We start from the raw sequence: 13660 nt of genomic DNA, 5'->3' as shown, positions 1-13660 counted from the left end.
GTTACAAAGAAATGTGAGAAGGCTGAATGTGAAAAAACCTTTTACTTTCAGATGAATCAGACAAAGACCCAAGAAAAGGACCTGTTAGGTATAAAGAGAAAAATACTATTCCTTAACGTAATATTTTTTGTTGGAAGGGTGGTGTTGCTTTTTAAAGTCTGGAATAACATTTTTTTTTTGTCTACCCACCCTGCCTAACAGAGTTTTTATTATATTGCTCTGTTAGTCAAAATCCATACCTGTCACAAGGTTTTCTACAGCATGTGTCATCCAAAACCCCAAACGCCCTCAGTGGAGCTGAGATTTTCTGGCTTTTCTAGTAGGAATGTTGAAAGAAGAAGGAGAATTTTGCAGCATACCTGAAGGTTAATAACAGTTTTTATCATTTTGATTTCCTTCAGGATTTCATTCCCCATTGGAAATCTTGAACTGCAAACATCTGTCTGTGACTCACTGCTTTGATGCTGAGATTTGTTTCAGCAGCCAGCATCTGCCTGGGTGGCACAGGGAAGAGGTAGTCTTGCTGTAGCAGGTGTCTGTGCCTGGACCTGATGCTTTTCTGCCCAGCTTCTAGGATGGGTGTTTCTCTGCTCCTTCAATACCTCCATACCACTGCCTTGGTAGTGCTGAGGGCCTGCTATTTGCAGCCCTGCAGCCTGCATTTTACTCCCAGCTCTAGAGCCTCTCACCACAGCTGTTGTGGTTGCAGATTTCCCAGCTTCTGAAGTGGTGCCTTTTCCTTGTTGAGCTCCATCCTCTTGTTTTTCATGCTCCTTTCATGGTTTTGTACCTGCAAACCCAGGCATGGCTATAATGTATTTTCACAGGAGACAATTACCACTGGCATGAGTCTGCCACCTTATTTCCCCTTTTTCCTTATCTCTCATTTTGTAGTTTGAATCAGAGAAAACCAAAACATAGTTTTTAGTAAAGTAGATAGAAATAATTTAAATACTCAATGAATATTGTCCAGCAATTTACATGCAATGCTTGCACCTAAGGGGCAACCAAAGGAGGACACTAATCTGGGTCCCCATCACTGCTCTTCCTGGTCTGACTGTTCTCTCAGACAGTTTTCCCTTTCTCCCTTCTCTCTCCCGTGGTGATTTTTTGTTTCTTCCAAAACCGAACTTTCATTATTAGAGGAGATGTCAGCCATCAGCTGCAGAACCTGCAAACAGAACTGCATGTGCACCTCTCTGAGCATTCTTTGTGCATCACAAGCACAAAGACAGCAGTCCTCTGCCATCCTGCAGCGACACTGTGGTGCTCCTAAAAATAGCTCACACGCTTCAAACCATACGAAAGAACAGGACTCCCTGGTCTCTCTTTTGACATACAAGGAAGAGAGAGAGAATACAAGTCTATATAAAAGCAAGTTTTTAGTTCAGACTGAAAAAGGCTTAATTGAGGAATTTTAATCCCAAAGCCACTTCAGTAAAAAAAAGCACTGTTTTTAATCCTATGATTGCAAAGTGTCATATGAACCACTCTACATGTAAGAACTTGCTTTCTTCCTTTAACAGGAACTGGCAGGGACTTTTGCTAACTCTGTAGATATAAATGGAGATCAAAGAATGCTCACACCCACAGATCACACATAATTCAGCAGATTACTGGAAAAGTTTTAAACCCCTTAATCAAATAGCAAATGGCAAAATTATATGACAAATAGGCTTCCATTAAGAGACTGCAAGAACCAGCATGCTTGAAATTCTGCTCTCCCTATTCACACCAATTCTCCCTATTCAGACAAATTCACTTTGCAAGCAGATTGACACCTCTTTGAGAAGTAATTGCAAGTCAGTTTTTAGGTATTTTTAGTATTTCTATAACACAATTGTTCCTTTTTCCAAACACACAAGTGAGAAGTCTGACCTTTTCAAAGATGAACTGAAGCTTCGCTGAGAACAGCTCTGGCTAATAGAGGCTTTGCCATCCCATGTCTTGAATTACATCAAATCTGTTAGGAGAAGCTAATAAAGTCAGCCAAAAGAAGGGGCAAGAGACTTGTGGCTAAGAAATTATCCAATTTTATGTGAAGTATTTAAGCTTGTGGGCACTGTGGCTGCATGTTCTGGCATTCTTCCCATATTTACACTGGTGCCATCCCGTCAGTAGTACCTCAGACCAAATCCTGCATCATTCCAGCACTGCTGTCCAAGTGCTGTCACACACCAGAATAGCCGAGCCCCTCTCTTCTGCTGTAAAGGACAGACTTTTCCAGTAGGACACAGCTGGCACATCTGGCCTTGCTCAGGCCTTGCACCACCCCTCAATGGCATCTCCTGCCTCAGTGCTGCCCCACTGCCAAGGGACTCAAATTTACCTCACAACAGGTAAGTGCATGAAGAGATTTTATGCTTGAGTAGCTGCTGTTTGCAGCCACAGCCTGTCCTGGCTTGAATGTGTGTCATCACCCTCCCAACATTTTGACAGAGACAGCTCAGATAGACAGGGCTTTAGAGCATTACAGATCATGGCCAGATTTAAACAACAGATGGAGATAGAAATCCCAAACAACAGAACTGAAACCCTGATTTTGCCTTCGTGATTTCCCCTGGAATGTGGGTAGAGAGTACATGTGTCTGGCATCTCTCGTAAGTTTCACTTGGGCACCCAGGGAAGCGTACATGTTTCTTTGGGGAGCCTCACTGTGCCACAGACTAGGGATACAGTGAGATCTGTGGGGCTGTGGCCATCAAAAGTTCTCTTGATGCTGCCTGTCTCCTGCTTAAGTGCCCTGGGCAGGCTCCCCTTGGGCACTGAGTGTGTCAGGCTGCAGACCCAGGCTTGTGTGGCTTCTGCAGGGCTTTCTCAGGAGACTGCCCATGAAAGCCCCACAGAGTCTGTGAGTGAGGAAGGAAAACGAATGTGTTAAGCCTGGCAGGGGAAGGGGAAATGAAATGTGTATTGCGTGACTGTGTGTGCCTTGCATCCTGACTTGATGCATTAAAGCTCCCAAATCCCACACCACTCCTTCATCACATCCAAGTATAAATCCCAGAGGACAGTTGCTCCCCCTCTCCCATGGCCTAGGCATGTGGTCTGTCATGTCCATGGGTGCTCCCAAGTTGTGCTGCTTTTGTCTGAGGTTTGTGAGCTCCTTCTGTGGAAGAAGGCCTTCAGACTTTTACCCCATGCCAGGAGAAGCCGTCAGTATGCTGCTGGTTTGTCTGTCTGTGTTATCTCATGGTCACCGGATCTTGTCCTCCCTTCTTCTGTGACAGGAGGCAGGCACCTTGCTGAAAACTGTTTTCATATGCTGAGTCACAATAGGAGCTAATGGGAATGAAGTAAATCCTTCCCAGGCCTTCCAAAATAAATTAGGGCTTAGAATTTTACACAGAAACTATCTATAATGTTGTTAGTAGATGCTGGCCAAGGGGCACATTTGACTTCTAGATATAGCATGGACTGCTTAGACTAAATTTACTTTCAAACATTCACATTATAAAGTTCTTCAGAAAGTGCATGGTGGTAACAATCCATTCCTAAAACCAAGAAAGAAGAAAGTGACAAATGACAAGGTGAGGAATGTTTGTATCCTTCAAGACAACATCTTTTCTGAGGTATAAACAAGACATGTAATAGCTTCTAGGATATAATACACTTATTAATCTGGTCAGGAAAATGAGAGCTCCAAGATTGGTTGAGTAAAATCATTTTAGTCTTTTTGTTAAACTTTGTCAGAATTAACTACAGGTAGAAATTACTTCCTTTTTCATTTCTGGTTCCTGTAGAGGGTGTTGAAGTACTTCTTAATGCAGCGTCTGCCTGTGCTTGTTTTGGTGGTTTGTAAAACTGCAGATACATTAAAATATGTCTTCTGAAATCACAACTCTGCTTTCAGTTCTTTGCTCAGGCTTGTTTTTCAGATTTTTTTTTCCTCTGTCTACGTGGAGATATTGTTGAACTGGAGACCTGAAATGCAAGGAGCACTGTATTGAGGAGGCGACCATCCACCCACATTTTGGCCCTTTAAAATGCAACTTCCGCTGTCTAGTTTTTTTGGAGCACTCCAGCTCTGCTGGGGTATTCAGTTCAGGGGCTGCAGCACCCCATGGATGCTTGAGGACTCTGTCCTTTCTGACAGTCAGGGATTTGTCACCTCTCAAATCATTCTTGGCATCTCATCCCTCACCCACAGTAAACCCAGAAAAGCCCATCACTCTTCATTAGCACCTGGCAAGGAAAGAGATCAAGCACAAAATGAACTTGGTGCACTTTATGACATTGTCCTCAAGCTTTGGCTTGGGAGCTGACGTGCTGGGCACAGTACAACCATTACTTGCAATAGAACAGCACCGGAGGGACTATTTTGGATGCCATATAATTTACCCATAGTTAGTAACCAGGAGCATATACAATTGACAAGAAAAGACTGCATTTGAGAATCGGAGTCTCTGTACCTTAAGTAACACTTCTGTATTTTGCAATCTTCCTCTTCCTGGACACTTCGGGTAGGCAGTGCAGTTACCAATATACCAGAGTGTGGGAAGGAAGAGCTTTAAGTGAAATCTCTCATAGATATTTCCCTGAATAGATATAATTTTCCTTGATATTTTTTAGACTTCTTTTCTATACCTTTATGAAGATGGTTGCTTAGTAGAAGTTCCAGGTATGCTGCAAGGGCAAGATCTGCAAAGTGCCTCGAACATTACTTTCTACTGACATATAATCATAAGGAGACAACAGCCCAAACTTATTTCAAAATTAATAACCTTGCCTTTTATTCACTGTCATGATTTTCTCACTGATGAAGCCATGATTTTAATGTGTATCAGAAATGAATGCATACTGAATCACTTCAAAGAACCTTTCTTACTGCATAGGTAAGCAATTTTGCTCTAAAAAAAAATCCTTTGCTATTCATCCAAGCATGCACTAGATACCTGTAGTTTTAGCTTGCTGACTGCTTAGATCAAAGTCCTTAAGTCATTTTCTGCAGGCTTTTTGTTGCTTTTGCTAATAAGTAGCCAAGAACAACCAGTCTTAAAACAAAAATATATCCAAGTGAATTTCAGTAGACAAAGTTTTAGTTTAGCATGGGTAGTTCAGCTCCTCAGTCAGATGCACTCTAAAGTAACTCAGTCTGTTCCTTCAGCTTATTTTGGGAGTTTTACAATAGTTTATATAAGAAAGCCATCTGCATCCAGTAAACTCTGTGCACATTCCCTGCTTAGTGAAATATCACTGCATCACCTGTCAGAGGTACAGTCACAAAGACAAGATGACAAAGCATCAGTTCAAGACTTACTCTGGAGTCAAGGAAGGTTACATTAATAGAATAGCTGGTCTTTTGGACAGAGAAGAGACACAGATGGGTGGGTTGTAAGACTTGTTATCATTTTCCTTTGTGCACATCTTGCTCGTACTTCTGCAAGGCTTTGCTCACCCCAGCTCCACAGATTACCATGGCTGAGGCAAGTGATTCTTTAACCAGACTTCACACAGCACCTTCTGCCAATAGACAAGTGCCTGTGCATCACCAGAAACAAAGTAAAAACAGACACCCTTTAAATTAACTGAAATATTGTCTATTAGTATTCTAAAATTGTTTTCTCTGCTGCAGCGAGATGAAAAAAATTCATAACCCTGGTGTTCTCTGCAGATTTGTTGCACTGGGGGAAAGGGGAAAAGGAGCTCACTGGCTAGTTCATTCATCATCACGGATTTGAGGTACAATTTAGTAATGTCTCCCAAAAAAGCAACTCCTCTGGCAAAGTCTCTCTTCTCCTGGACATCTCCACATGGGTTTTTCTCTCTTTTGCCTTTAATGGGAAATGTTTCAAGTCCTGTAACTGCTGAATCAAGATGCATGCCTGCCAAGTGGCAGTGGTTTTGTAAAATCTCCTTGTAATCTACTCCATGGACAAGATATTTATATTAAAAGTAGGAATGCTCAGTTCATTGCATATAGTGCTGGTGCCTTTGCATGGTAGGCAATTGTTAGTATATTTTTCACTGTCTTTTCCCTGCTTTGGGAGCCACTCTAAATTGGTTTTGCAGCCAAGGATCCTCTCCCTCAATTGAGATCTGCCTGTTTTCTTATAAACTCATTTTTTATTTACTCAGAAATCTGCTGTTTCCCAACCAGATTACGCCTCAACTCTTGTCCTGCGTCTCTGAATCAGCAGAGAAGATGAGTGTAGGTTTTAGTAGGTTTTAATCATTCCTATTTTTCAGCTCACTTCCCCAACCTATTGCAATTCCCATGGCTCTGGCTATACTAATAAGTGTGCTGACCCATCCTCTAACACTGAACTGAATTGGCCTACAAGCACCTTGCAAATCTGTGACTGCTTCAGTCTTTATGACCATTTATGTTTCCCAACTGACCCATCATAATGATCCTGGTAACTTCCAAAATATGCATGGAAACTGGAAGACGCCAGGCTGGCATTCCCAATACCAGATTGTTTTAACAATTTAGCACTGTAGACTATCTGGGAACATTTCTGACATCTGAGAACATCTCTGCGCATGTATCATTTCATTCTTCTAATTGTAGCCTGCATGTCTTAAAATAGCTGTTTCTTCCTAGGAAGACTCATGGTCTTCCTAGGAATATCCATTTATGAGATGGATAAACCCCAGTGGGGGGTTTTCCAGAAATAACATCTAAGGTTAGCATTTTTCCTACTGCAAATGCTACTAGTGTTTACTGTTCATCTCAAATCTTAGATACACAGAGTCATTGGTAATTTCTGCCAGAACCTCCCCACCTCTGTTTGAGGAGATCCCAGGGACAGGTTTCAGTGGACACAGTACACTGGTGGTCCTGTTGATAGTCTTCCCCCTGCCTCAAAAGCTGAAAATTTCTCACTGTATTCCCCTGGTGCACCCAGTCCTGTCTATCTGTTGCTGAATTTCTTTGATACCCTTCCTACAAGTGGATGAAATCTGTTAACAAAACTGTTCTTTCCTCTGTTTCTTGATTTAAGAAGTCACCCTCAACAAATTGCATACCTTGGGTCTTGTCCTCCTGGGGGGCTGAATTTTAGTCATGCAGCAATGGGATACTCAAACCCAAGACAGCCTTCAAAGTTCAATCTTCACCTGACTCGTGCTCCTAATGAATAAATGAATAATAAGTGAATAAATCTGGGCACCAAAGGTCTCATTCTCTCCCAGCACTATTTTGAATGATAGTATTCAAGCTTCCATCAAACCCAGCTTTACCAGCCCAGGCATTTGCAATATCAGTATTCATTCATCGCTGTGTTAGCAACAATCCACCTCATTCCATTGCTGTCCACACTTTATTAATACTTTTCCAAGGATAAGGAGGCATCACTGCCCTGAACAAACCGTAATTCCCACAAGACAATTCCTTGTCTCTGTCAGTTCAGGTCTTAGTGTTGATCTCTGTGCTTTGCTCTTCAGCCTGTCTTTATCTATTGATTAGTGATGCTACTGGGAGAGATGGAGACATCTCTGCCCACCCTCCGAGCCCCACTAGTCACGTTCTGACAAGTACTAAACGTGTCTGAGTTAGTCATCTTGTGCTATTAACAAAAACAAAACAAAACAAAACAAAACCAAACAAAAAAAATTCCACCCTTTCCCCTTGATTCCTTTTAGCTCTTCCTGTGCTTCAAGAAGCCCCCTTACAGCCTTTCAGTTAAATCTTCAGTCTCAAAACCTTCCTCTTTTTTGCCATGGAGTTTTAATGTCACTTAGGAAGGCATTTCATTTCCAGTATGACCCAAGTGTGGCCTACCAGCTGGCCTACTGGCTTCTATAAAAACAGATTCTCCTGCATCAGACACATACTTTTCAGGCTAAAATTAATTCCCTGATCTTTAATCTGAGGAATTAAGTCCTTTATTATGTCCTTAAATAACTCTTTCAGGAGTAACTTAATACTGAAATATTTCTACCTTACAGTGGAAACCACAAGAAGATGAGGTTTTTCCCAGGGGTGCCCTGACATTGGTGTATTTCCCTTACTAATCAGAGTGAAGTAGCTGCCATCACTCCCTTCCTTCGCCCAAGTGTTATATATCAGAATTAAGCTGCTTACATAAGATTAACCCTCTGGAGGCTGAGATACCCATGGAAGGAAGGAAAAGCTGTAGCAGTGGCCGGTTTGATCATTACCCATATAAATAACTGAGCTCATAGCAGTGGCTTGCTTGCCATGTGACCCTCAAAGCGCACCTGAACCAGCTTCTAGGAAATGCTGGAGAGGTGTTGGTACCTGTGACCTCTGTTCAGCAGGAAGCTGAGGATCAGGATCTCTCTAGCTATACTGTCCAAAAGGCTCTTGGGACATTGTGCAAGGCCAAGAAGAGGCAGAGATGTAACTCCAGCTGCGGGGAAATAGTCTGGGCTGATAGCTGCACAGGGAGTGCCTGGGCATTGGTCAATGGGCAGTAAGTAAATGTATTGTGTGTTGTTTTATTACTTTCTCATTTTTCACAATGTCCCTTTGCTACTAATAGCAATTACAATTGCTATTAGTAGTAGTATTATATTTAACTTTATTTCAGTTATCGTATGTTCTTAGCCAACAACATCATGGTTAAATCACAGCACCACATTGCATTATTTTGGGGTATGTTATTATTACTAGATAATATTACTTAATAATATCACAGAACATTTGTAGGCACTTCTGGCTACTGTCTACTTCAGTCACTCTGCCTCAGCTGGAGTAGATTACCTGGGACTTCATGAAGGAACAATATTAGCATTTAGTGACTTACTGTGGAAGAGCCATTTGGTAGTCGTGACCCTGATGTAAGTGAATTTACAGCATTTTCAGGATCAAAAGAAGCAAGAACACTCAAAGAAGCAACAGCCACATTACAGCTTTTGTATTTTGCAAAGGGGAGCTATATAAAGGAGAGGGTGCTTATTAGGTGTCTACAAGGGCATTGAATCTCTGCACACAACTTTAGTACCAGCTAAGGGTTCCACCATGGAGGGAAAAAAAGAAATCCCTTCTGTTAATCAAAAAAGATTTGAGAAAGCATTGAAGGAAGGCAGCATACATAGACACCGTTGAAAGGAATGCTGTTGCAGACAAGAAGACTTCCTTTAAACAGCTGAAGTTGTGCCCAAATAGGGTGAATGGGAAGATCTGTTTGCTGTAATTAAGGGCAAAAGCATAGCAAAGCAGGCCAAACAACTTCCTCCTTAATCCCCCTTCCGAATTCAAATAACCCAGGGAATTATTTACTAATATCAATTAATAAATCCTAAAACCACATCAGAAACCCTGACAGGGGTTTGTTTGAGTAGGTCAGTGATTGGAGTGTGAAACATGCAGGGAAGAAAAAGCCACAGACAGAAAAAAAAGAAGGAAGTATTCATACTTTTCGGATCCATCCACTGAAGAAGAGTCTGAATAGCTCTTCTTGCAAAAAATCTATCAGTGGACATCTCAATTTTAACTAAAAGCGTCTTGGAACAAGCAGACAGTATTAACATTAATGAGTCCCCATTACTTGATGGTTTTTATCCAAAGTGCACCCAAGAAGCTCCAGGCAGAAAGTGCTGTATTTCTCACTGTAATGTATAACATTGCACTTAGAGCTGTCTTACTACCAAAGGAATGGAAGAGAGTTAATGTGAAAAATTAAGCCACTAATTCGGAAACCTGACATGTGTACTGGGCAAATTACTTGTAATGGTCTTAAAGAACCAGAGAGAATTAGTGGATAAACCAGACAGTGTGAGGAAGGACTTTTTTCTGGTGAGGAAGAACTTTTTTCTGGTGAGGAAGAAATTTTACAGTGGTAAATTGTGTCACAAAAAGCATGTTGGGTTCCTCTGAATGAAAAGTTATGAGAATGAAGGAGGTTTGGATTCAGCATATCTGATGTTGTCTGAATAATATTGAAGAATCTAAGTGTAAACCTTTCAAACAATTGAGCAGCTGGTGCATAGAAGGGAAGGTCCTTCTGTTAATAATCAGGAGGAAGGGTGAAAGAAAATAATATTTTTTTTTAGGGCAAAAAGGGGTTGCTACTGGTGTGTTCCAGAACCTTTGCTGGGACTTAGCAGTTCCACATAAGGTAAAAAGTGAGGAGATAAAATTTGAAGATGAAATGCAGAATATTTTGCTTTTCTGCAAAATAGAAAAGATGAGAATTGACTTTGAAGAACTGCAAAAGCACCATGTGAGTATGAATAACAGAGCAATTAAATGACACATGAAATTTAGCAGAGACAGATGCAAAATGATGCATATCAGAAGCCTTCGTGTTCAGCAGTTTTACCTTTATCCCTAAGATGGGGCGCTCTGAGCTCATGGCTGCCCCTCAAACACAAAAATTCATTGTAATAAGACCTTGGAGTTCATGAGAAGACAAAACCCCCAAGTTACTGCACCACTGGGTAAATCCAGAGTTTTAACATTCTGTGCAGCATTTAGGGGCCCTGCTCAGTGGTTCTTAACTCCAATAAGGTTTACAGTTAAAAGTTACCAAGGTGAGCAACCTGTCTTCCATACGTGGAATGAATGTGTAGGCTGGGACCCTCTAGCCTGCCAGAAATGACCTGGAGTTGTGTCAAAGGTCTACAGCCTGGAAGGGGTCATTACAAATTGACTGTTCTCACACCAAGGTTGAAAATCAAAGAGAATTTTTCACCTATGTAAATGCCAGAAAGATGCATGCTTTCTTTCAAATGTACCATGATTTTCTGTACTGGTTCAAGGGGTCAAAAATAATTCAGAATAAACAAACAAATTTGTTCATGCTAAAAATAATTTCAGGATGGGAGAATACTAAGGGGAAGTAGTATATAAGTTTTACCTTGTTCCTGTCCTTTGTCACGCACACAGAAGACCGAATGCTGCTCTAGGTACATCCTCATTCTGAACCAGACAATGTTTTCTTCATATGTAGGAAGAAACAATTTTTTCCTCTCCTTTTTCTGTGGAAGAAGCAAAGAGTCTCAAAGAAAGGTGACAGTCAGCAGGTTCAATGACGATGAAAGAAAGGGATTTTCATTCAGGTAGTTCTAATATACGTATGTCTAATGTACGTGATCTAATTCTACAGCATTTTTTCTATGATATTTACTCATTCAAAGGAATTCTTCTGTGCAAGATGTTGTGTTGCCAAAGGCTGACATTCATTGAAGGAAAACCCATCAAGGGTTATTAAATCTGCAGACTTTTCTCCTGCAGCAAATCTTTAAGCAAGAATTGTAGACAGCTGAAAGACTGTTCTAGGAAAACGTTGCTACATACTTGTTTTTTATTGAACTGCTCCACAGGCATCCTTGATTTGTCCCTGTTACAATCAGGGTGCCAGGCAAAGTGAGCGTCTTGGCTGATTTTGTATGGCCTTTCTTGACATTTGACTTGCTCTTGCAATGATGTGAAGAACGTGTGTGTACATCCAGAAGTTTGATCTTCCAAAACCTGGTCTTCAGGATAAAGCTTGGGGTTTTTTTTAACAGTCAGCCGGCGTCAGTATGTTGGACATATCATCTCTTTCATTTTCATCACTGACACGAGAAAGAGCTTTTCCCCAAGCGCACAGAAATAGCTGAGATACAAGGCTAATTCTTATTGTATAGCTTATCATTCTGAGTGGTTTAAAGAAGGCTACTATTGAGCACTCTCAAAGGCAGTCCCTGCTTTCTAGCTATAGCCTCTTCTGTTGCTGGTGAACACAAGTATGGCCTTGGTCACCCAGGAGTGAGTTCATACATATAGATCAGCTATTCATCACTAGTTTGATTTCTTTTTTCCTTCCATTGAATAGTTGCATAAAGCGAAGCAAAATATTTATGTTTCTATGGCTATGGCCTGCAGACATTGTATATTGTATCTCAAGAAAGAGAGAAACATAATTTGGATGGTATCTTTATTGGTGAGAATCGTAGCTGTGGCCAAGATTTCCTTTCTGAAGCAAAGGAAGTTTTCATTTTAAAATATTTAAAATTGTGTTAGGTTTAGTACAGTTTGCCGTTTCAAATAGAAAAGAGCCTCTATCACCCATTTGCAAACTCTTGACATAGCAAAACTGTGCTTTCGTCTTTTGGATGATTCCAGCACTTAAGTGTTACAATTCCTGTTCTAATATGTGTCAGCAATACAAGTGATGGATCTATGCACTAGAGAGATGAAAAATGAACAGAAAACATTCCTAAAGTGGGAGCATGCAGTTTCCTCAGCCAATTTGCTTACACCAGCAGATGTTTTCAGTATTGCCTGTCAAAGGGAAGTAGAATTTTCCAGTGTTATATCTGGTGGATATTGTACATAATGCTGCTTTGCAGGGATGCAAGAAGAGGATATTAGACCTAGGAATTTTGCTTGACAAAGGGCAATGTTGCTGATATGTAAAATCTACTCTATTACCTACAGAGGCTGTAGTGACCATGCTTAATTATTAAAAAAGAAAGTAAGACTTGATACTGTAGGCAAATTAAAAAGATTTGGTTTGTTTGTAAAAATTGTCTTTGATTAGTGGTGTAAGGTTTAAATTATAATGTAATGACGCTAATACAATATAAATGCTGATACAAATTTGCTAGAAGTAATTTAGCTAGCTCATAGGAATTATACTTACTATCCTACTGAATGCACTTAGGCGATACTTAGGAAATTAAAATGTAGAGTGAAGCAAATGAAGTGCAAAAGACATATTAAAGGTCTTGTTCTTTGGAGCTTACCTCAGTGGCATTTTTTAGAGTCTGCATCATGAAGCTCTGTCAAGTCATTATACAAAAGGTAAATTGCTGCCTTGGTTTAGCATATTAACTTCATCTTGTTTCCCCTTTACATAAGCCTTTGACTTTCTGTAATAACTTTAATGTCACAAAATAACAAAGTTTGAGCATCTCAACCAGATGTGATGGGCCTCAGTCCCACTCTTGTCCTGTGGATGGCTACTTGTGATTGTAGAAAGAAAGAAAACTTACATTTCTCAAAATTGAGAAATGCAAAACATCAGTCAGTCAGAGACATAATTTACACTGATAAGGGCTTTCCTTAGCCCAGCACAGTGCCACACACACACACCACATGAGTGGGTCAGAGATCCCAGCAGATTTGGGAGGGTACCTCTGGGTTTACTGTTTATGTCCCCTTTCTGCTTGGCAAATGATGTTCTGATCCTAGGGAAATCAGTTGAGATCCTGAGGGATTCCTGCAGCAGCAATGGTTGTCTGATGCATGTGAGGGTCCCACTGGGACAAAGCATGAAATCCGTGTGGCAAAAGCCATCAGATTTCATCTGAACTGGAAATCTACTGAAAGCCTGCTCTGTGCTTTGCCTCTTGTCTCTCAGCCTGGCAAGATGTTATTAAAACCAGTCTAGCATGTGGAAAGCAAGAGCAGGGATTAATGTGCTAGGCAAACACAGCCTTCACAGGGATCCAGGATCAGCCTTGTTGCCAGCAGAGTACAGCATGACACCATGGAAAACAGGCAGCTACTGAAGATGTCACCAGCAGGGCAGACAACACAGACCTTTCCCGTGGAACCATTTAATCTGCCTGGGGATATTGCTTCTATGGTATTGCAACACAGATTCAAAACCTGAGGGAGTTCAGTGGGCAGATGTTTTGGCCAACGTTCATACTTCCAGAGTGGCTTCTGCTCTGCAGCCATGGAAGTGTGTTAGCTGAGCTTACAAGATGCCTGGGTAGAGAGGAGAAGACTGTGTATAAACTGTACTAGCACTTAGTC

At 41.0% G+C, this 13660-nt stretch overlaps 1 long non-coding RNA gene across 1 annotated transcript; it reads right to left on the bottom strand.

Annotated features, from left to right (window-relative positions):
* Window positions 1–3603: 3603 nt before the first annotated feature.
* On the bottom strand, window positions 3604–7962 carry LOC136285236 (uncharacterized). The gene is made up of 3 exons (XR_010719402.1): window positions 7887–7962; window positions 6973–7075; window positions 3604–3924 (listed from the first exon to the last, which is right to left on the bottom strand). It is a non-coding gene; the product is annotated as an uncharacterized lncRNA (long non-coding RNA).
* Window positions 7963–13660: the final 5698 nt, after the last annotated feature.

The sequence above is a fragment of the Chamaea fasciata genome, unplaced genomic scaffold (genome assembly GCF_029207755.1).
Source record: "Chamaea fasciata isolate MVZ Bird 193981 ecotype frontalis unplaced genomic scaffold, bChaFas1.0.hap1 SCAF_2, whole genome shotgun sequence".
NCBI lineage: Eukaryota > Metazoa > Chordata > Aves > Passeriformes > Sylviidae > Chamaea > Chamaea fasciata.
The sequence above is the reverse complement of the archived record's forward strand: the minus strand, read 5'-3'. Positions and strand labels throughout refer to the sequence as shown.